At 32.0% G+C, this 24233-nt stretch overlaps 1 protein-coding gene and 1 long non-coding RNA gene across 8 annotated transcripts in view; one reads left to right on the top strand and one right to left on the bottom strand.

Annotated features, from left to right (window-relative positions):
• Nucleotides 1-24233, bottom strand: part of LOC129802080 (solute carrier family 12 member 4) — a 215325-nt gene that overhangs the window by 42280 nt on the left and 148812 nt on the right. The window lies entirely within an intron of this gene.
• Nucleotides 18449-20822, top strand: LOC129802127 (uncharacterized). 2 transcript variants are annotated; one of them, XR_008751762.1, is made up of 4 exons: nucleotides 18449-18952; nucleotides 19142-19281; nucleotides 19543-19694; nucleotides 20053-20822. It is a non-coding gene; the product is annotated as an uncharacterized LOC129802127 (long non-coding RNA). The 2 variants fall into 2 exon arrangements; XR_008751761.1 differs by having other exon boundaries at nucleotides 19142-19694.

The raw sequence follows: 24233 nt of genomic DNA, 5'->3' as shown, positions 1-24233 counted from the left end.
TTTTTCGGTTTCAAACGGATCTTGCACGCCTCTGCTATAAAAGCAATAAAATGTCAAATTTTTATGAAAAGTTGCTCAATAAAACTTCTAGAACAACTCACAAATTTGCTCGTTTAGGCAGTGTCATTTCCATATGCTAGCATTTTTTAATGGAGCTATTTCAATAAAAAATGAACATATTCTTTTTAGTACTTCACTGTACTTAAGTGCTTCAGTGTAATTGACTTTTCAGGGTTTTGGTTCCTATCACGACTGTTGGGTGGTTTTGGAACGTAAGTACTCGATAAATCAGATAAAACAGTCGAGACAGAAACCATCTCAATGAAAAGTAGATAATGCAGGAGCTCTTGAGAACAGTAAAGTACTAAAAACACGTTCATTTTTCATTGCCACAGCACCATGAGCCCGTCTTATGCAGTATTAATATTTTTAATGTTCATCATGTCAAATTTTTTATGCATCCCATAAGGAATAATTGCTTTATAGCATAATGATGCAATTTTTCATGCAGAGTATGGCATTTTTTTCTCGTCAAAGGAAAGTGATCAATTATTTTTGAGTGGTTCCTGATAGAAAAAAAACCCTACGGAACATCAATAAATCCGAGTCAGATGCTGCAAAATGTTGATGAGGCAGATTTTCAATTCCCACTAATTCGTACTGGAATAAAAATGCTTACTTGTCAGCGATGTTGCAAGAGTGAGAATTTTTAATAACGTCAGCAATTTATCAAATGATGAATGGTTGGGTTTTGGATGGAAATGAAAGAGTAAAATGGTTGGGATATCCTGGTTTAAAGGGAACATTCCATGATTTGATGAAAAAACCCTCTTTTGTAATTTACTTTGTTATATGTACTGTGAGAAAAATTTAGCTCTCTAGTGTTTATCTATTTGGTTTATTTTTCCCTCTTGGCTTTTATGCTCTCTTCATCTTATTTAAAGGAATTTTGTGCTTTTTGTGCTATGCAGGAGTATGAGAAGAATAATATGGGAAGACCATTTAAAAAGTTACAACACTGAGGAGAGTATGAAAGATGTTCCCCAGCGTAAATATTTATTATGTACAGAAATTATATATCCCATCTATAAAACTTTCCTCCCCCTCCTATCCCTCCCTTAATTACTTTAACACCCCGTTTATGTCGATAAATCAAACAACTTCCGCTTTTCTCTATACCATCTTCATAACCAATCCTCCCATGGTTTCAGGGATACCAAGAATATGGGTGGATGAGCTAAGAAAGCAACTGAAGCTGAAAAAGCAATAAGCAAAGTAGTCGAAGGGCTAAGGAACATAGGATGATGATGGTGGAGAAAGTTTGAAAATGCCTTCTGCAACACTCGTGTCAATGTTGAGAGAAAAAATTTACTACACAAGAGGGAAAAATGATTTTTTTTTCTGACAAAGTTATAATAAAAGATGTCTTGAAATTATTGGGAAGTTTTTCTCCGAAGCTGAGTGTTTATCCGTTGGAAGAGATTTAGAAGTTATGGTAAAGAACTTCTTGGATGTAAAACCGAACAATTTCGTATGAAAAGCAATTTTAATTTTTTTAATTAGATAATTTTAAAAACTTGATGGAATTGATAAATATAGGGAAAACTTTTCAGGCTTCTCACACACTGGCTTCGAACATTTCACATTTTTCCCATATTATTTCATGAATCTGACATATTTTTTTACGGAAAAGTGTTACTTAAAAATATTTTTAGATTATAGGGTAACGTGTGGTATTTATGGACAATGTGCTTTTCGGGACATAATATGGGTATTTTTGGACACATAAAAAATCATATAAATATTTGTTTTCTTAATATTTTTTAAGTTCTATCTAGAATTTCCCCTCTCCCACAGTTTAGAACATTCATTCCAGAACAAATTAGTATAAGTCTCATTCTTGGTGATTCCGGTACCGCATTTAACTATTCTCTTTTCCCCAAATAATTTTGCTCAAGATCTTGATCTTTTAGTTTTCTAACGAGAGCGCTTTTGATGAAGAACTAAGAGTTTTATAAAGATTCTTCAAATAGTCATTCGATGCTCACTAGGCTTTAATGTTATTTTGTTCCGGAATTTACCAAGAAAATTTGTCATATAACATTGTCATCTCGTTACAGAATTCTCCTACATGAGCGTGTTGAAAAAAGAATTAGGGTAAAGTGGTACAAGTTGGACCATGATATAAGTTGGACAATGGTACAAGTTGGACAGGGCTTTTTTCTTAATAAATTTAGTACTTCATTTTTTTGTATATTTTTAATGCTTTAGTTTTATAATTTGGTTCGTCGTGCTTAAAAATAAATTTTGTACTGTATTTATCAAGAAAAAATCCCTGTCCAACTTGTACCGGCGAATTGTCCAACTTGTATCATTTTACTCTATCAAATGCATAGGGCACTGATTTATTAAAAGGGAGGTTTAATAAAAGTTTCACGCATAATGAAAAAGCTGAAAAAGCTTGACTTAGGTAATAAAATATTATTTATTTTAGCTTAATTTGATATTTTATTACCTAAGTCAAACTTTTTCGTTTTTCTGTTAGGAGTAGGATTTCCCCATTTTGAAATGATTTTTTGATAGTATAGCAGAATATCTCACTTATAGTTAAGTGGATTTTCTAGGACAGAAAAATACAGAAAAAAGAGAGAATATCCTATGGCTTTCTACTAGGGACACCAGGGACATTAAATCCTAAATTTCAGTCAATACCTTTAATACCTTCAATACTTTATTTCAAGTGAAATAATCATTGAAGCTCTTTCTGCGAGTAAATAAAGTTAAAATCACTCAGTCATGAACCAAAATCAAGCATATATTTATATATATTTATTTTAGAGAAATTACTGTGCTTCTCGAAAATTAAAAGCGGAAAGCTCTCGAATAGATAGAAACTCCCCCCTTATGTCAAATCGTATGTCCATTTGACCTTTTACTTTATTACTAAATCCCGAGAATTCATCTACGCATCTCTCGGCTATTTTCCTCGAATACAACAAGCATTTAAATTTAATTTGATCATTTGAGGGTTCGATACTTAACTATGGTCTATCGAATCACTGTAGTACATGTTGTTAGGCCCATAAATCAGTACCAATAAATATTTTATGTCAATTCTCCCGACAATAAAAACAACTCCACCATTAAAATCCTTCTGAGAATTGTTTGCTAAGTCTGCGAAAAGACCCAAAAAAAATACCAACCTCATGTCGTATATTTCAATTATATAATACTTAAGAATACTTCATAAAGAAAAAGCTGCATTTTGCAGAGTGAAATTTCGTGTAATAAGCCTTCAAGGATTATTAAAATTCTCTCTCCATGGAAGCTTTTTGCTATTACTCCCATATCTATCATAGTACCTCCACGGCATTATAACTATGATGTAATACCCAATTATTTTGGTTTTTTCCCCACGGCTTTATAATAAAAAGGAAGAACAGAATTTTCCATATAGTAGTTTGTTTCACCGGGGAAATATTGTGAAAGAATACTTAATTTTTGCATAATTCTGCATTAGCAAAGTGTAATTTTTTATTCCGCCGGAAAATCCTCTTAATCCTTTTAAAAAATATAAATATCTTTTTATTTAAAAAAAAATGACCTAGTTTAAAATAAAGAATGGAAGCGAACCCTGGCTAACAAATAATTGCGATTTTTTCTAATAAATAAGTAATTAATATTAAGAAGTTCCAAAGTTTTCTATATAGTGTAAGTATAAAACCGATAAAGTTATTATTAGGGTAGTGGCATGAGTTATGGCCTGCTTTATCCGATTTTTGATAGTTCTAAAGTTGCAACCAGAAGAAATAAATTAAAATACTGAAAAGATGAATTGACCAAAATTTTATGGTAGTAAAAATTAGTGAATAAATAAAGAAAAACAGATTTTTTGTCAAAAAAAATACACTTTGACTAACAAAAAATGAATAATAAAAATCAGTATACTAGAATTAAAAGGTATTCATAAATCTTTTTAATTCAAAACCAACAATGTCAAGGTGGTCTATAATTTTCTAATTTTCTCTTTTTCAAAAAAAAAAATCTGTTACAGCACTTACCCAAAAAATGAACATTATAAGAAATTTATAATTACATTTTATTAAAAATATATTTGACGCCGCAAAAGCTTATTTAGAAAAAAATCGTATTCAAAAAAAAAAAAACAAAAGCCCGTTTGGCCAAAATTGATGAATTAGACATGATCAGAAGAACTCATTCCTTAGATGGCTTAGGAAATTATACAGAAAAATACATCCGAATTTTCCGAAAGGTACTTTCCTATTATATTACATTATATAAATATAAGTCTAAAGTAATATTTTAATAGGAAAAGTGAAATAGAACTATTAAAGCACTAGGCAACAAAGAAAAGACATGGGAAAATCTGTATACCATTTATCTACCACAATACATCCTTCTTGGTACACAACAATATACTTAATGTGTCTATAAGCTATGGCTTGACCCGATACTGCACTAAATGTGAATATCAAATGGAATTAACGGAAGAAAAACTTGCATGTAATTTTCAACTTTGAACAAACTGCTTTCAATTTAGGCACTTTTAGATGTATTGTCAGCAAACATGATGACTGCAGTTTCTGCATTGTAGGACATGTTGCAGCATGTTGTATGATGATCAAACGGATGTCCAAAATGTCCAAAATACAGCTCATAAATTAACAATTGACTGAAATAAAAAATTCTTATTCCACAAATAACTTTCGTACCAAGCCCATTAAACGCACAACAGGACACACCTTTGTAGTGGCTAAAACAATGTCCTGTGGCAGTGTCAGGCTTCATTTTCCATTCTTTGACGACTTTTCTCACACTTTATGCTTCGTTGAAAAAAATAATTGGATCAATTTTGGGGGTTGTTTGAAAGTGCCAGAAATAGCAACAGAGTGTATCAAAATTGATGACGATTGGCGCCTCAGAGGTGGCCAATGGTGTATCACTTTGCATTTTATTTGAATTTTGTTGACTGAGTGTCAAGAACATTATTTATTGAGCAACAAAACCAACAAGTAGCACATTCAAGTGAAACTGACAAGGACCCACAATATATGATGCTTTTAGACATTGCTACACATAAGGGACTAAATAGTAAATTAATTTTACTGATCATCAACTTTTCTTGAGAGAAATAAATTAATCAGAAACAGAAGACTTATACCGGATTGAAATGGTATAGACATAGTCATTACCCGTCGTATAATCTGTGTGCAAAGTAATCAATCAAATATTTAATAGACATTCTCGTCCTTTCTGCAGGAAATTGAATAGACTGAGGAAAGGGATGTAATAGCATGGATTTGATCCAGACAACACCTCCCTAAAAGTTGAGCCATGTATTTTCAAGGTGTATTTGACCATGTCGTAAATTTCACTTAATTCCCCAATAGACAGGGATGTTTTATGGCTCAAGGAAGTTCTATTATGGTAGCTGAAAGTGGCGAAAAAGAAAGCTGTTTGCATATTCACGAAATTAACCTACTTTTATTTCTTCCAATCTGATTATTTTCCGCTGTGTTCACATCTATAAAGTGGAAAAAAAGTCCATATTTCCTTGAAAATTATTTTAGTTAACACTAGATTTATAGATTGACTTTCTCAAGAATATGCAATCAACTTCCTGAAATTCGAACTCTTCTAATACGACCATCAGTTGAATTTAAAATGCTTTTTAGAGGTTATGTGAAGAAGTCAAGTTTCTCAAAATCGGTGCATGAATAAAGAGGGCAGAAAAAGTTTAAAAAATACTTAAGAAACATGCAAATGATCAAATATGTAGGGAAAAGCGCGCTGCCTTCGGACGACTCAAGCTTCGAACTCATATTTTTTAAAATTATTTTTAATAAATTTCATCCATTATAACATTGTATTTTAATAACTAGTGCAACGCCTTAGCTTTCTAGAAAAGGACCATGGGTCCAATCCATTGAGAACATAGAAAAATAATTAGTTTTTAGAAGCTTGAGTTGCCCGAAGGTAGCGTGATTCACCTTACTATATTACCAGCCTGGCGAACACAAGAGAAGCTGTGATAAAGACATTACCGATGCTCTTAAATGAGAAATTTTCCCAAATGAATAAAATAAGCCCTTAACAAGTACTTATTAAGTCCTTAATAATGCAATTTTCGAACTGTAGTAGTGACATCTGCTGACATAAAGTAGAAACTGAAATTGAGAATGCGATAGGTACATATAAACCCGTATTAGAAAGAGATGTATCAATGTGGTAGGGGGGGGGGGGGGGGTTTGGGACAGGGGTAGTGGAAGACAATGCGATTTTTTCATTAATTTCCCAAATAAATGGGATTTAACCATTACACAATCGTAGGCAATATTAAGATGTATTTTGACTAAAAGAATGGATATCCTCAGTTTTATTGTTTTAGTTCTATGAACACTTTTTTAAAAATTGATAAAAAATAGTATATTTTTGATTTCTCAGTTTTGCTCTTTGTATTTTATATCAGCGATATATAATCAGAACTTTTTTATCTCATTAGTTAGCAGAGGTATTGACTAAAATTTGAAAAGCATTTAATGTTGGTGCCCTGGTAGAAAGGCATAGGATATTCTCTCTTTTTCTGTATTTTTCTGTCGTAGAAAATCCACTTAACTATATAAGAAAGATATTCTGCTATACTATCAAAAAATCATTTGAAAATGGGGCAATCGTACTCCTAACTGGATTTATTTAAGCTTAATTTGATATTTTATTACCTAAGTCAAGCTTTTTCATTATGCGTGAAACTTTTATTAAATCTCCCTGTTAATAAATCAGTGCCCTATGCATTTGATAGAGTAAAGTGATACAAGTTGGACATAGTGTTACAAGTTGGGCAGAGATTTTTTCTTGATAAATAGAGTACTAAATTTTTTTTAAGCACAAGGAACCAAATTATAAAACTAAAGCATTAAAAATATACAAAAAACTGAAGTACTAAATTTATCAATAAAAAAAGCCCTGTCCAACTTGTACCATTGCAGTGTGCATCTAATACTCAAGAAAAATGATAATTATAAGGGTATAGGGACCTGCTTATGTGTCAGAACCATGAAAATCTTCATTTCATCTTCCTCTGTTGGAAAGTATCTATAATATTTTTACATTCCCAAATTACAACCATTGGGAATAGTCATAAACCTCTCGGAAATTAAGCATAAGGGCACTTTTACTGCAGTCATTGTGTTCTGTCTTTGTCGCAGTATTTGATTGCACTTTGAAATTGCGGCATTAAATGTTTCAAAACTTTTATAATGACAGTTAAATTTTTAATGTCAATCAGAGCTAAAATGTGAGGCCTAAAAGGAGGATTAAAATCTTCAATGCCTAGATTGAGATTTATAAGATTAAACAATACAAATCACAGTGATATGGAGGTTCATCACAAATGTAATATTAGCTCGAAAAGCACCAATAAAAAGGTCATTTTGTCTGGTCACAGCATATCAATTTTGCGTGTGATTGTTCATGTCAACACATCTGACCCTTTTGTATCAAACATTAATAGAATTAAATGAACTTGGTTACACGGAAACGCAAAATGCTTTGGATCACAATTACAATACACACAGTGAAAATTTTTGTTGAAATTCTAATAATCTTCAATTTTAATAGCGAGCAATAATATATTATATTTATTTTCTAGCATGTACTGTACAGAAATACATAACATCTTGCCCACAATTTACATTTTGAATTCAACCGATCGTCGTGGTGGTTCGTATTTCAGAAATTCAAATTTAAGACTGTATACTAAATGCTCTAAGTGGAATTCTATTTCCACAAAAAATTGTTGATATTCGAAGAATTCAAACTCAGTTTTTCAAATTTTCACATTAAATTTTCGCACAAAAAAAGTTTGCAAAAGAGTTACTCAGTGATTATGGAGTGATTAAATAATGGTACAGGAGGGGAATTCTGTAACGCTCTGGCAATGCCATAATGACAAATTGGGTTCGGGTCTTAGGAGAGCTTTTTCGAAAATGCGATTCTGTAGGCGTGACATTGCCATTTCAGCTGACGAGACATTGTCAGAAGTCACATATTTGAGATTTCTGGCAATTCAAATGACAATGAATTTTGTCAAACAATCAACTAAGACGTACTGGGCTCAAACAGAAATAGATTTTGACTATCCAATAGTGTCTTGGATAAAAGGTAAATGGAACTCTATTTGCACAAAAAGTCTTTGTAGTTCGAAGAATTCAAATTCAATTTCGAATTTTCATACTAAATTTTCGAACAAGGTGGGGAAAATTTATCAAATACCACACTAAAAAGCTGGCAAAAAAGTTACTCAGTGATTATGAAGTGATTAAATACTGGGGCAAGAACAGTAGGCGTCTTTGTTCTGTTTTTTTCCTCACGATAATGTGAAGACCAACACATTTTGACACTTGAGCACTTCGAAATTCTAACAGAATGTAACTTCCGCCATCTTGCGAAAGTATTAAGAAGTAAGAAAGTCTTTTTTTTTTTGGATCTTCAAATAGATTTTCGAATTTTTCAAGATCTACTTCTGTACGGAGAGACTGTATTTTCATAAAATCATCAAGTAAAAGGATTTCATTAAAAAATCAATGAATTGCATTTTCGAACTCATATGATATGATAAAAAAAAGCTCGAATGGCATTGTCAGGTTTTGAACTCACGCGCGACAATACCACGAAAATTACAGAATTCCCCTTCAGGAATAGTAAGTGTTATTGATTTGTATTTTTCCTCACAACGAAGTGAAAACTAACATATTTTCACACTTAGGGATTTCGAAATTCGAACAGGTTGTGCTTCAGTCACCTAGCGGAATTATCAAGAATTAAGAATGTCTCTTTTGTGGCTTTTCAAATAGATCTTCGAATTTTCAAACTTTATTTGTTTACGGTAAGATTAAATGCGTTCTTTTTCACTGAAGTAACTCATGACAGCTTTTTAGTGTGATAATTTACAAATTTTTGGAAAAGACATTTTACTTGTGATGTTGTCCGCGTGGTGTTCCAAGTCCAAAGAACTTCCTGTTCGAATTTCAAAGTGTCTTGAGTGTCAATATGTATCTATTTTTGTTTAGTTGTGGGGATTATGAAAGCAACAGAGCACATTTTATTATAATTTCTTTCATTATATAATTACTAAATTACTTTTCAAGCTTGACAATGTGACATTTCATAAGTTTTGCTCACGTTGTGGGAAAAAAATTGAAAATTCGAAATTGATTTTGAATTTTTCGAAGATCAACGGCATTTTGTGCAAACAGAGTGACATTTATCTTTTAGCAGAGACACTTTTGGAGAAACAATTTCACATTTTTGTCACGAAAATTCGAAAATTTTCTGCATTGAATGAGAGAGCATAAACTTTACAAAATCATTTTGAACTTTAAACTCTTTATTCCGTGGCATGGATATAAATTGTACTTGAGAAATATCTTGAGTAAAATGTTACGCATGAACTGATTTATTTTGTCGTGAAAATGTAATGGGGGTACCATAAAAGCCCTGGTGAAGAAACAATAAATTTGCCACAGAAATCCTTCAGGGTCTTGGTGTTATCAAGAATACCCATCTATAGCATCTAAATCTGCACAAAATGATTTTCAGCAGAAGGATTTCGTCATCGAGAAATCACAAAACTACAGAAGAAAGTCCAATTTAAAAAATTGTCGTAAAAACAGAAGGAAAGGTATCCCAGATGGCAGAGGTGAAAAGTTTATCCACTCTGCAAATGACAGCAATTTCCGTTGTCCATGAATATTTATAGTTATACGTGGTTAGCCTTTATTCCGTCGAAGGACCCAAGAAAACTCAACGAACCCCAACACTTCCTGCAAATTCATGTGTGGTAACTTCCCAGCCACAATAATTGTGGGATTGTGGATGGAAAAGTTCTGGGTTTGGGGAATAAAAAAAGGAGAGGAGTTTGTGGTGTGGTTTTTATGACTCTTCACCACGATTTTCCTCCTCCCTCGGCGATATCCTTTCTCAACAGCTGAATAGAAGTGGCATAAAATATTTATCCAAAATGATTTTTCCTATATCCTTCACGCATACACGTATCCCTTTCGGAAAATCTCCGTGTGAGATTTTTATGTAGAAGAAATATTTTGTGAAAGGAAAAATCACACCAATTTTCAGCGTCTTAAGGAGAAAATGGATATGGAAATGGCCCAATACTTTTTCACAATTTAGAAAGAAGGAAAATTTGCATTGTTTTCTTGAGAGAAAAAAAAAACTATTTGTCCTTGTACTAATAAGTATCACGAAGTAGCTTTATTTATTATTTTGGATTGAAATAATTTCACCCTTAAAGGACAATTTTATTTATAGGACTTGTAATATTTGATTCAGAACAGTCCGGGGGCTTTGTTTAGATCTGTGTTCTCTATATAAAATTCTTTGTATTTAAGACAGAGTTATTTTTGAAATAATTCTTGTATTTAATACCGAAATGCAGCACATATCGTAACAAATTTTAGCCTTAATTAGTCTTGAAGTGGCTCATCTCTGTTGTGGAACTAAAATTGTGTTTTTGATTGCTATTCTAAAGATTTTAGAAAAATGAAAATGTAGCGGCATTCTTTACGAAGGTGTCCTGGTTAACTCAGCTTCGTACCACTTTTCCCACCTCTTCTCCGGAAACATTACACTGGACACGAAAATTTGGGCATCACTACTACTAAAAACAACCCCCTTCAAGCAAAAGATTTTCACGGTAAATATTAACCCTAATAAACCCTCTATAACTTGGAATAGTTGCTTTTTCGAAAAGACACTTGCAGTGTGCAAAAATGCATAAAATATTACACATCAGAATTACGATTTTAGGCCCATTTTTTATTTTTGCCTTTTGGACCCAGGAAAAAAGGCCCAGGCTTCCTAGTTTGTCAGGAAATGTGAGACGTACGACTAGCTTTTAGATTATATGTCCATGAACGAAATTCATTGATTTTCATGGACGAAAATCAACTTTTACGAAGCTGCAACATTACGATGGTGCAAAACCTTCCGCTAAATAGGAAACAAAAAAAAAATCTTTTACTACTGTTCAATTGTGAATACCTGTAAAGTGACAATTTGAAGCCAGAACTGTGAGACTGGACAAGTTAAACAACAATCTTCTTGAGAAAAAGAGGGTGGAACAAAGGTTCAGGAGCAAGTACTCTATACGTTGGACCAGAAAAATGAACTTCAAGCTTTACCACTCTTTTCTGGAAAATTTGAAAATGAATCTTAATTTTTACTACGGCAAAAAAAATCACTAGTTTATTTTGTTCCCATGCTTACACTATCTCAAATACACATTTTGCTACAAATGAAATTCTTCTTTCTATTTGCCTTTTATTCAGTTCATCGAATGTTGTTTTACATTTTCAAATACTGCTCATAAAGTCATTGTGACTGGTCTAACCCACACGGCATTTCTAATTTGCGGCATAACAATAATAACCTGGAACACTGGGAATGACGTCAGATCGGTTGAAATAAATGGAAATCTCTCTTCAGAGAATTGTACCACGTGCGGTATAATTTGTAAAGTTCCTACTGGCTATTCCATGACACAGAAAAGCTTTTGTATTAAGTTTTCCCAATTGCAAGGGAATATAAAGCAAATTTTCCAATGTTCCAAAAATGGGTAATAATACCAACAATTAATGATCGATAATCCCCTATTAATAGGATTGTGCGCAGTTTTTTTTTTAAATTAAATTACAAAGCGTTTGCAAATTGTAAGGGAGAGCTTTCAGGCTTCGCATACACTCTGACTTCCAACACTTAATTTTTCCATAGTTCTTTAATAAATCTAACCTAATTCTTTCAGGAAATGTGTACCAAGCTCAGATAAATCAGATTTATTAAAGGAATATAAAAAGAACATGAAGTTGTTCGAAGGCAAAGTATGTGCGAAGCGTGAAAGCCTTCCCCTTTTGATATGCTTTATACGCTTTATCAATTTAAAAAAATATATTTTCTTATACCGATAATGCATTTTGGAAAAGAATATTAATATTCTGTACTTAGTAAACGTTACAATTCTATTTTTATGCTTCAATGAAAACTTTTTAAGTAACGTGAAAGCATAATTCATAAGTTTGGATGGAAAGTCTTGTGTCTCCATGGGCTTTTAGTAGATAGATTTTTTTTTTGTATTGAAATTTCACAAGCCAAAGTTTGGCTATTTAAAGTTCATTTAGGCTAAACCATGTGTGCTAAATAAATAATCAGTTAGTTGTTCAAGCATAAAAATCCAATTTCTCCCCGAAATGCATATTTTGGGAAAGTTTCTGGGAAATTCCCTGTGAAATTTCGCATATAGAGAAAGCTTTCGTTGCCTTGGAGCTTTCTGGGGGGAAAACTGCGATGTGAAGTGATTTAGGTAATACACCATTTCCCTTATGGTGAAGTTGAGGGAACATGTGAAATATGGAAATGTATTCTTTCTTATTACATTGTAACAGGATTCCCACAATTTCTCTTTTGCACCATTTACTTTAGCAAGAACGGGGGATAAAATATGAAAATACAAAAAAAAAGCTTTTTGGTAGCGAAAATTGAGAAAAAAAGTTACTTCCATCTGAAATGATTTTCTTCTGGTGAGATATTTGGTGCTAGATGATTGGTATTGATGCTTGTAATGTAAACCACAAAAAATTAGTAGCAGGTGTTAGTAGGTGGTATCCTTGAATTTCAGTCATGTGAAAAATTACATATCCCTTCACAGGGCTTTACAGTTCAATCCATCTTGCTATATAGAGTGTGGTAACGAAGAAAAGCCTCTTAATGTATTTCGGGGGAAAACTCAGGCCTAAATTTTGTAATATTTTCCAATTAATTTTTAGGCATAACACTAGCATATCTTTTAACTAAACCCTTTTAAGCTGATTAAAAGGACTTACTGGTCGTTCTCTATTCTAAGAGAATATATAATACATTGTATCATTGTGGCATTTACGAAATGCACAATAATCCTACACTGCAAAAAAAAACTTACGATACAAGCAAAATAGAGTTCTGCACACAAATATTTATTATATAAACAAAAATTGTGTAAATTCTAGCAAATTGCTAGAATTTTCTATGGAATTGTTAAGATTTTCATGAAAATCCCCACTTAAATACTACGAACTTATTAATTAGAGAATTCGCGTCGGAAATGTAATATGAAAAGGAAAAACTGAAACTGTATCAGTTAAAAATATATCAATTTCCAATAAGAAAACTACTATAATTTCTGCAATAAACCTTTGCATGGAAACTTAGAATTTACTAATACTTTGAAAATTTAAAGAAAAGTAGAACTTAAAAATTTTCCTTTTTAAATAAAAAATCTGGTAGAATTTTTGAAAAAAAGAACTAGGGGAAAGTGCTCTCCTTTCGAACGTTCATGCCTTCGAATAATGTGAATTTCTTGTGTTTTTCGTAAGAGATCTACACTAAATTATCACGGAATTATCAACAATTAATGATAAGCCAACTAATATTTAACAGAAATGTGTAAATCTCTTAGGAAAACTGAAAGAAAATTCACATTATTCGAAGGCATGAACGTTCGAAAGGAGAGTACTTTCCCCTACTAGAATTTCTATTCGAATTTGGAAGACCCTACTGGATTTGGAGAATCAAACTCTACTTGTATGTGCACTCAATAATGCAACATGGAAACTAAGAGCCTTGTTGGCCTGTTATTTTCTTGATAACAAAGTGAAAAATATCACATACTGACACTTAAGATAATTCGAAATTCAAACTGAAAGAGAATTCTTAAATTTTTATAACATTGTCACACGTGAGTTCGAAACCAACTTTTAGGGGAATTCTGTAATTTTCGTGGCATTGTCACACGTGAGTTCGAAATCTGGCAATGCCAATCGAGTTTTCTTTGTCATATCATATGAGTTCGAAAATGCAATTCATTGATTTTTTAATGAAATCCTTTTACTTGATGATTTTATGAAAATACAGTACGTCTTGGTTGATTTGTTTGACAAAATTCCTTGTCATTTGAATTGCCAGAAATCTCAAATATGTGACTTCTGACAATGCCACGTGAGCTGAAATGGCAATGTCACGGCTACAGAATCGCAATTTCGAAAAAGCTCTCCTAAGATTCGAACCCAATTTGTCATATGGCATTGCCAGAGCGTTACAGAATTCCCCTCTTGGAAAAGTCAGTAGACCTTCTTTTGCCATAACACACGAATTCGAACATGCGATTTGAAGATTTGTAATAAAAGTCTTTCAAGTGATATCTTACAGTTTGTCTATGTTTTGTAAGATTCATTGTCATTTGAATCAGCAATCTCGAATCTTTTCGACATTGCTGACATTCGACATTTCTCTTGACATTCGAACGAAGTTTGTCATGTGCCATTGCAAAGTATTACAGAATTCCCCTAAAAGACACAAAGAAGTTTTAACCAAAGAAATGGCTTACCGGTTAGCAACTTGACGAACTACAATCTGAAAATAAGAACTATTTTGGAGAGCTTCCGAAATTCTACTCATTAAATGGAAAAAAGAAGTTGGATAATCGTTAAAAATCCTATATCGAATTTTGTCGGCGCTGTCTTGATAAATAATATCGAATTTGGCCAAAAAAGTTTTTTCCTTATACATATCCTACAAACTTATTAACTGACGTGTCATCTGTGATATTCGAAACATTCTAGATAATTTAGAATTTATGTACAAAAAATTTGCGAACAGTTACAAAAATTTATGAAATACCACAGTAAAAAGTTGTGAAAATACTGTAGAAAAATTGCCGTGTAGATAATAGATGTATTTTCGGAGAGGGAAACTCCGTCCGGATGCGGCAACACTGTTTGTGGAGTTTTCAACCCAGGATCAAAAACTACCTCTTCTTCAGAGCTTTCGACACGCTCCGTGTCTTCCTCAGTGATCGAGTGTTGTCAGAGATCTGTGGGTTTCGTTGGGTAGGGGACGTTTTGCATTGGTGGGAAGGTTCTAGGATGTTCACAAAAGATCTCAACGGATGCACCTGACACTCTTTGGTCAAAGTTGTCCCCGAATGACCAAAGAGTGTCAGGTGCATCCGTTGAGATCTTTTGTGAACATCCTAGAACCTTCCCACCAATGCAAAACGTCCCCTACCCAACGAAACCCACAGATCTCTGACAACACTCGATCACTGAGGACGACACGGAGCGTGTCGAAAGCTCTGAAGAAGAGGTAGTTTTTGATCCTGGGTTGAAAACTCCACAAACAGTGTTGCCGCATCCGGACGGAGTTTCCCTCTCCGAAAATACATCTGTGTGAAAATAGTTACTCAGTGAGGCGTCTTCTATACGAGGGGATTTCGAAATGTGGTTCATTCCTGAGATAAATTTTCTCCACCCTCTGTTATAAATTCTCCAAGTGTGATCTAACTAAAAAAGATAGTCTGGAAGACTTTCTATTTTATTTTGAAACATTTCGAACGTCAATCACACACTGTTTTACAATCAAAGAATTTGTTAGAGTGGTAAAGTTAATATTTATGCTTGGTGACGAACACTTTGTAAGAAACAGGATATGGGGCACACATCGCGTCCTACCGCAGCATTTTATGGAAAAATTGTTGCTAATTTAAGAAAATATCTTAAGTTTTTATTTTTAAATTTATTAAACTATTATAAATTTATTGAATTTATTTATTTTTATTAAACGATACATTCAGAAGAGTGATCGATACCGTGTCCCTATTTCATCAGCTTTTCGACTCTTGATAACTTTGAAAATAGTTCACGAGAGAAACATCTCTTGAAAAACCGCTTGAAATGTCAAAGTATTCGAACATAAACAAATGGAGCTTTCGAAGAAGGAAATTTTAAGCGGCGACGTTAGGCAAAAATGCACCGGTCTAAAGGCGTCTACACATTGGGTACAATTTTCGTAAAAAATTGCTTTTTTGAAGGAATTACCTGCAGTTCTATAGGTGGAAACCTCAAAATTCTGTCAAAAATGCATTTTTTGACTACACATTGGAAGCACAATGTGTAGAGGTCATAAGGCTCAGTGGGGGACATTTGTGTCAAAATGGCGGTTTCGAAATAAAATCCCTCCGTTTATATGCCTCCTGAATGGCGAATTTTAATACTTGGACAGGAACTTCTCCTTCTTCTTCTATTTTATGTTTAGGCTGTCGGAATCACTTGGGTCCTTAGCTAAAATTGGTCAGGAACATTCTGAATCATTTTACTTTGACTTTTCCCATAATATAAATAAGAAGATTGACAAGTGTTGTCACTCGACTCTTCGAAATTCGAACAAGATATACCTCAACCACCACGTAAGCGAAATAAAAATTAAAAATGTCTTCTCTGATTTTCGAAGCCGATCTTCGAATGTTTTTTGTCTTGGAGAAACTCTGGCAGTGAACACTTGAAATTATTCCATCTATTGTGTTTTTTCGAAGATAGAGCAATTTCAGATTCAAGCAACTAGGGTAAGTGTGCCAAATTTCGGCATAGTTGCATGCAAGCGCTAAAGTCTAAGTTTGAAATGTAATATTTTTAACAGAAATTGAGTTTTTTTGTTACTTCTTTTTAAGGCATGTTGCTGGGAACCTTTTAGACAGTTTGTCGTCTTTATTTTCTCTAAAAATCATTCTTAATACATTTTAAAATGAATAAAAGTGTAGACATATTTGGTGCCCTATTTCGGCCACCTTGATTCTCATAGTTCCTTGTCCTTCAGGAATTCTTCCAATATCTTTTTCACGTCATCTCGTTTGTCGAAGCTACATTTTTTGTTATTCTTTAGCTTTGTATAATCTCTAGAGTACGTAAAAACTAAAAATTCATGGAAATTCGAGGAACAAAAAAGGTGGCCGAAATTGCAAGCTGGCCGAAATTTGGCACACTTACCCTAAATGTCAGTGAAAAGTTACAAATTTTCAAAGACAGAGTTAAACTCCCAGAAAGTCTTACTTTTCCATACAAAATTTAAATATGGTAATTTGGGCTTTGTATGAAGAAATGAGCTGACAAAGCACAAAATTATTTGTCCTAATTTAAGAAAATTACACAAAATTTTAGTTGAAATACAGAAAATGTGGAAAAGCAAAGAAATTCAGCCATACAGAAATATTTGGTGCGGAAAAGCATCCCTTATTATGAGGTTCTCCCCGTAGGGAGAAAACAATATTTCAGCAACATATATGTAAATGTGGCGGAAAATGTGGAAGGAGTCATAAAGAGTGCGGTAGAGTCATTAGAGTTAAAGTAGAATTCTCTTGCCATGCTTCTTCTTTGCCCCTTGAGACTACAGTACAATCCCTTCATATGAGGCTAAAACATTGGATACACCGAGAAAAATGGAATTTATTTAAATTGAATATTTTGTATTTAATGTTAAAAATTCTGGGTAAATATTCGAATCAATTGACTTTTCTTTCAATACAAACGAAATAATTTTGATTTTGAAAGTAATCACAATAATTTCAAATATTTGTGCATTCATACGGAGAATAAATAATTTTTCTTTTAGCGTGAATGTTTAAATATTTGAAATAAATACCTCAGCTTTTGAATCAAAGATAATATATGTTAAAAATAACAATTATACATTGAAAATGAAAAACTACACATTTATATTAAATGTGCAACGTTGTGTTGTCAAAAATAAAATTTTACTTTTGATTTAAAAGTACTGTTTTATGAAATCAAATGCAACAAGCATTTATTTAATGGGTAAAATTTAATATTGACATTTTTGTTTACGTCTTAATATTATCTGTATTTATTTCAAATGAAAAAGACTTTTTAAACAATTGTTTCAAAATTTTATTTCAAATGATTTTTTTTTCTATCTAAACATTAAATGACCAGGTATTAAATTGAATTGTGAGAAACTTTTCTGTATAAAATATGCATTTCATTTAAATGTAAAAATGAAATAACTTTGAGTAAATATTTGATACGAATGGTTTTTGTCGTTAAATATAAATAACAGTGGTTTTTACATTTACTGCAGTCGTCATAATTTGAAAAATTATTCATTTAAATTAGGGTGAAAATTAAATTCCTTTCATCATAAATATCAATACGTTTTAAGTGAATAACTACTTATTCTAATCGAATACAATATGTAAAAATAATTACATTTTATTATTTAAACTTAAACTTTAGCCAAATGAAACAACATGTCATTTGCAACTAATTTCACATTTTCGTAAAAACCCTCTTTTTCTCATAAGTTCGTAAAACTACAGCTAGGGGTGCTATAATTAAAAAGAAAACTTTCCAATTTTCTAAGTTAATTAGCTCCGGCTCTATAGCACGGATCGGGCTGAAATTTTGGTAGAGGGAGCGGATTGAGCTAAAAATTCTTCATGAATCTCTCTTAAACATGCCTAAGAAACTTACTTATGTTATAAAGAATAAGGTAAATACCAATTATTAAAGCATTCTTATTGATTAGGTTCTTTAAATTTTCATTTTAAAAAAATTGAATGAATTTCGCTCTAAATCATCCAAAAATTTAATATTTGGCTGGCGTACACGCACGAACGCAAATGCACGAGGGTCAGTGTATTGTGTTCTTCAAATGACGTGATTTGCATAAAATAAATAATATTACTTTCTATATGCATTGATTATAACAATTAATAATTTGAATGAAATTTATATTTATTTAGAATGAAAAACCAATCAAATCTAATACTATTTTTTGAATCAATAGCATAAGTATTTGAAAAAAAGGAAACTACATTCAGATCTATGACTGATTCCATCAGTACGGAAAACATTAAAACGAGTCAGTCTTGAAGAAGCCGCTGAGTTGAAAAGTTGTCACACAAATTATTTCCAATCTATTTGAAAATGAAAAAAAAACTAAAAAATGGTTACAGTGGATAAGTAAACTTATAAAGTTGCAAAAATCATCAAGTGATCGACAAAGAAATTTGATAAAGTGTTGGAAATCGTTAGATTGGGTAAGTAAAAAAATGTTTGCCAGAAAAGTATTAACCATATTCGGTAAATTAAATTAAATTTATTTCTTCTTTTAAGCTAAAATGGAATGTCAAATTTTTTATTATTTTATTTAAATTTAAAATTCGTCGTAAGAATTTTTTATTATTTAATATTTTACTAACGATTTGTAATTTTCGATATTGTTCAAGTTCAATCGATCATCCTGATTGCAAGTCATTGTTGATTGGAAACGTCCGTGAGCAGAAGCTGGAAAATTATCACCATATCTGTTTTATCGAACTACTTTTCTTCAAAAATTCCATCTAGGAGAGACCTAAATAGTATCAAGGTAAGAAAATTGATTTTTTTTGTAATGCAATAAGAATTACATAATTTGTGAAAGTTAGCATTGATCTTTACAAAGAAATATTGGACCTCGCATAATTTTTTTATTATAAAAATGTTAATTATATCAACTTATTTATGTTGAATATGTATTTTCAATTATCGCTTTGGAAAATATCATACTGGAAAAGTTTTTAATTTCATTTTTATTTTTATTCTTTCTTTTATCAATCGTGGTAACCGTTGAACCGTTCACTGGGAAAAGGACAATCATTGTCTTTTCCATGGAATTGGAAAAGTGATTCGCAGATAGCAGCAGAACTCAGAGCAAACAGTAAAGGACGTAAATCTGCAAAACACAACTTAGAAAAGTGAGCGCTGTAATAAAAGTAGACGAGGAGCACTACCACTGATCAAGTAAGTTACATTGAATTATTAAAAATTATTAACCGCCATTGGTGAAAAATAAATACTGTAGCCCTACAATTATTACCTGGAATTATAATTATCACCAGAATAAAAAACGAAATTCTACTAAAGTTTTGAGAAAACAAGATTCTATAATCAAAATTAATTTTTTATGATTAACATAAAAGGACATCATATTATACGTATAAGTTTTTTCGAGACTTATTGTTGGGTTCTTTTAAAGATTATGGGATAGGACAATAATTATTTCCACCACTCTATTTTCAATAGTTATTTCCGCTATTTCAATAGATACCATATAGATTCAGATTTTTAATTCCATTTAATTTTATTTTCTGTCTTTCAGATTTCATTATGTCATCGTTTATCTTTACGGGGCAAAAGACAATCAGTCTTTTGAAGTATCTTATTTCTTCTGAAACTGGTAAACACTATTGGGAGAAAGCAGAAGAGCATACATCCAAAAGCTGAGAAGAAGACTTCACGAAACTACTAGAAAGTCGTGCAACACCCCATAGAAATTAATGTAATACAATTTTATTGTGAATACACATTATTTATGTCAAATAAATTTATTTTTGAAATCATAGCAAGAGTTTTTTAAATATACCCTGGTACTGTTATATCTACCCGAGGATATTATTTGAATTAATGTGGACGAATATCAAAGCAAACATATTTGCCATTGAATCTATGGTAAAGAACATTTAAATATACCAAGGAAATTTTTAATTTTACCCATTGTGTATTTAAATTAATGGTAACTCGTAGTTAAAACAAATATTTCTACTATTGAAACTATGGTAGTGTTACCCAGAAATTTTTGATTCTACCCATGAAAGTGTTTAAAATCCACTTTAGAAATAAAGTGCAAATGTATTTGATTTAAAAGACATGTTTTCTTTTCAAATACAGTGCCATTCAAAATAAATACAAATATATTTGTTGTGGCTATGATTACTGCCTTTCAGATCAAATGTAAAAATATTTGAAGTAAAAGTCGTCTGTATTCAAATCAAATAAAACATTAGAAACAAATGTATTCTACCATTGGGGCCAAAATACCCATAATTTCATTTGATTTTACCCAGAAAAACATTAATACTACCCATAAAATTTTTCTCGGTGTACTTGTGGTCTATTTGGTTGACATTAATGAATTATTTGCAGATATAATTAAGGCGAAAATACATATGTGTGCTTATTAATTTGTGGGCATCTTGAAAATGTATTCACCTTGGAAGTTAATTTATAGAGCCATCTTCTTCCATGTGCGATAAATTCCCTCTCACCAGAGGCTCATTAATTAGGGATAAGACAGCCAGAAGCTCCTTAATATTCATCACAAAAGAACTCATTTATTGAGAAGCAACAAATATATAGGAGAGATTGAAGATATCTAACCGTGTGATTGCCACTTTATTGATTATTTCCGAATCTTCTTCCCCTTTCCAATGTAATATATTGCCCTTTGAGGAAATATATGGAGGAAACTCCCTTCTTCTTATGGGATTCAATTCTTTCTGACCAAAACCAAAAAGTGACACATGATTTGTACCACTCAATAGATCTGATTCTTTCTTCTCTTTTATTGCTCAATCTTCAGAAAAAAGAAACGAAAAATTCAACTTGGACTACACAAAAGCATAAAAGAGCCAAACTTTAAAGCTGTAAGAAAATTAATCAAGAAATCCACACCTTTAAATTCAGTACATGAAATTACAATTTAATTGGGATCTTGCATGTGTGATAACCAGCAAATTATTTTGAGAACATTAGACCCTTATGCCTTTCCCCCACCACGCTATTCATAGCTTAATAATTTTATCAGTGGTCACAAGTGAAAGCCTCTGTTACACACAAAACGTGACATCCTAACCCTTATTTCAGTTACATAATACAAAATATAAATATATTATCATTTTACATAACCAAAAGGAATAGGGGAAGGCCTTAAGGCTTCTCACATCCTCTGGCTTCGAACATTTTATATTTTTCCCATGTTCCTTTAATGAATATGACCTAATATTTTTAGGAAATGTGTAACTTAATACTGGTTAATAAAATATATTTCTATTAGGTCAGATTGAAAACTGCAATTGGGAACAGTTACCAGAGCCACTCACGGGAGAAATCAGTGCCCTCTAGCGTTGCAAAAAATTATTAATTCCAATGAAATCATGACATTTCATCTTGAAGTGCGTAATGCAATTGGTTAAGGACAGAGCCGCAACACTAGGGGGCATTGAGGGGAAATGCCTTACCTTAAAATTTCCAATGCCCTACTTAAAAAAAAAACTAGAAACCAAGATAATATTCTAAGTAAACTTTTTATAGAGATCAAACGGTAAGAGATAGCGACATCAGATTTTTGGGTACGCCCCATAAGTCGACCCAAAGATCGCTAATATGCCCCTCTTTTCCCCCCACACCTTCCCCTCTCCCAAACGAAGTTTTTTTGGGATTGGAGGTCTTGGAATTTATGAAAAACTGGTCCGGTTCCAATCAGTACCGAATCGGTAATGAACCGGTTCATTACCTCCAATAAAATTTTTTTTCTTAAATTCAATTATATTACTCCTAAGGTATTTTGGGCAATGTTTTGATTGATTTATAAATCAGTTCTAATCGGTTTTGAGCCAGTAATAAACCAGTTATAAACCGATAAGTAATTTTTGTCTGTAAATCAATTTTACTACTCTTTAATCCGTTAAGGACGAAAGGGTCAAAAATTGAGGTTCAGGAAAAAACATTTTTCTGACTTTTTAGAGCAAAATATGACTTTAAAAGGACGTAGGAAAAAAATCATTTTTGGGTCACCGGTGAACCAATCGTCCTTAAAGGGTTAAACTGTTTTGTGGATGTGGAATCCCTTGAGTGATTTATGAATTGGTTTAAATCGGTTGAGAACAGGCAAACGGTAGATGATGCTAAACTAGGTATACAAAGGTATTTTGGAAAAAGTTTTGAGTGATTTATAAATCGGTTCCAAACCGGTAATGAATCAGTTATGAACTGATAAGTAATTTTTGTCCGAAAATCAATTTTATTACCTTTTAAACTATTTTGTGTAGTCTTTTGAGTGATTTATGAATCAGTTTAAATCAGTTGAGAACAAGTAAACGATAGATGATGCTAAAGTAGTTAGTAAGGTACTTATGAAGTATAGTACCTAAGTCACGAATTCGAGCACTTCGCAAAACCTGGGTCGCTTTGCCACCCCTTTTTATCTCTATTAACGCATTTTTTGCCAACGTTTAGTATGTTATATTCAAATTAGACAATTTTGGATAATTCATTTGTACACAAGTGATATTCGAATTGATTCGGGGAGTAATTTACAAACTTAATCCTCCTATGATGTGGAGAAAAGACTCAAACAGTACTACAAAAATGTTATGTTGCACCTTTTTAAGCTTTTCAGATTCTTTGAACGAAAGTTTGATATCGCGTCGATTTTTATGATATTTTTCTTTAGTTTCCTTCTTCATTTGAATACTCAACGACAAATTATTTTCTTAGATAGTAACACAATATAAAAATATGCTGTTTTTGAAAGTTAATTGAAAAATTTAAGATCAATAACCTTTAAGAAGCGCCTTTACTTTTATCCTAGGTTATACAAAATTTGTCTACGTTACACACGTAAAATTTTTATCGCTTCGCTTTTGATTATATTTTCTTTTATTCTCTCTTCTCATTTGAATTCTGATAGCCAAATTATTGTCTTAATTTGCTGCACAATATAAATAAATCGGTTTTGTAAAAGTTTTTTGAAGAAATTCCACAATTGAGAGATTTTATCTTTAGTAAACTTGAACTTTAGGGTGGAATCACCACTTCTCACCAGTGCTCCACTTTTCGCCACTTATAATTGCAATTTTTCCATTATTAGAGAAATAAATTAGCTGTAAAATTATTTGTTTCTCTACTACTGTTACTTACAGAGTCGAAAAACAATTTTTTTTGAATTAAATTGTTTGAGCATTTTTTAGAGGAATATTTTAAGCAAGTGCATCGAATCTAATATTTCTTACCAAATATAGTAAGTCTTATGACACTTTTATCGAACAATATTTACGATTTTTAATAAATAATTTGTCTGTTGAACATTTAATTACATTCGGCGAATACATAAAATTTATATTTAGTTAGTTAATATTTCATTTTATATTATTTTTATGTATATATGAACCATGGCGGAAAGTGGTAATATTCTAAAATTGAGTCACCACCTGTCGCCATAGTTTTTTCAATAGGCGAAGCTAACTTCATAGATTCTCAGTTGTCAAATCTGCTTTGTTTACTTTCTACAATAGTCTAATAATTTGATTGCTCAAATAAAAGTGAAGAAAAATCATTTAATGTGAGTAATAATAAGGTGATCATGAGAAAAAGAAATGCTGAATGTATTCCTTGCATAATATTGCTCTAAATAATCGAGTTTGAACCTTTCCAAGTGGGTGGCGAGAAGTGGTTACAGAACTGGCGAAAAGTGGTAAAAAGTGGCGACGAAGTGGTTATTTT

This window comes from Phlebotomus papatasi, chromosome 2 (genome assembly GCF_024763615.1).
Source record: "Phlebotomus papatasi isolate M1 chromosome 2, Ppap_2.1, whole genome shotgun sequence".
Lineage (NCBI taxonomy): Eukaryota > Metazoa > Arthropoda > Insecta > Diptera > Psychodidae > Phlebotomus > Phlebotomus papatasi.
This window is presented reverse-complemented; position numbering and strand designations above follow the sequence as displayed.